General features: G+C 47.3%; 1 protein-coding gene across 1 annotated transcript in view; it reads right to left on the bottom strand.

The window, feature by feature from the left end:
- Positions 1 to 850, bottom strand: part of HOXA9 (homeobox A9) — a 6,924-nt gene that overhangs the window by 3,309 nt on the left and 2,765 nt on the right. The window lies entirely within an intron of this gene.

Genomic DNA, 850 nt, shown 5'->3' with positions numbered 1-850 from the left:
AGAGTGATAAAGAGGTGGGGGGCGGCGCGGGCGCCCATTGGCTGCCCCGGTCACGTGGCGGGGGAGCAGAACAATAAAGTATAAATCAGTCCGCGGGCTATTAATGGGTCAGTGTTTTCCAGCCATAATTTTTATAGCGAGGCCATATGTTTTTATGCAAAGGGATATTGGAGTTATACGGCGGGGTTTGTTTTAATTGCGGCCAACTGAGATTAAAAGATCAGATTCCGTATTACAGCCCCCCCTTCCCTCTTTCTCTCTCTCTCTTTTTTTTTTTTTTCCCTTTTTTTCTCCCAAAGATGCATGGAAAGAGCTATTTTCGTGTTGAAGACTACATTCCAGCAAGCCCGCGGAAAAAAAAAAAAAACAACAACCCACCCTTATGATCGGAGACCTTCGCATAAAATTATACAATAATTGGAGCAATAAAAAAAGCAAAATAGCAGTTGCGGAATACTGTATTTAAATATATATTTATTATATTTCATAAGGAGTTATTGTTTCGGGAGCCACGGGGTTGTTATTAAGTCCGTAACCATGAGCGCGCTCATTTGCATCGCTGTGTTTCACAGCAGTAAAAATTTACGAGTGCTTGGAAAGGTTAAATTATACTATTGTGTTTAGTTTGGGAACTCACTGTAAATAATACCGTTCCGTTCGGCTCAGAGCTGGCAGCGGAAAGTCAAATTCAACGTATCCCCTTTCCGAAACTCCGCCGCCGAGCCGGCCCTCCCCGCCCGGCCGGAGGAGGACCGGGGCAGGCGCTGGCTCGGTATTTAGGCTGGCCCGCATCACGCTGCACTTCACCACCCCACCCCGCCCGGCTGAGCGCGGCAGTGACCGAAACACC

The sequence above is a fragment of the Aptenodytes forsteri genome, unplaced genomic scaffold, assembly GCF_000699145.1.
Source record: "Aptenodytes forsteri isolate BGI_AS27 unplaced genomic scaffold, ASM69914v1 Scaffold164, whole genome shotgun sequence".
Taxonomy (NCBI): Eukaryota; Metazoa; Chordata; class Aves; order Sphenisciformes; family Spheniscidae; genus Aptenodytes; species Aptenodytes forsteri.
This window is presented reverse-complemented; position numbering and strand designations above follow the sequence as displayed.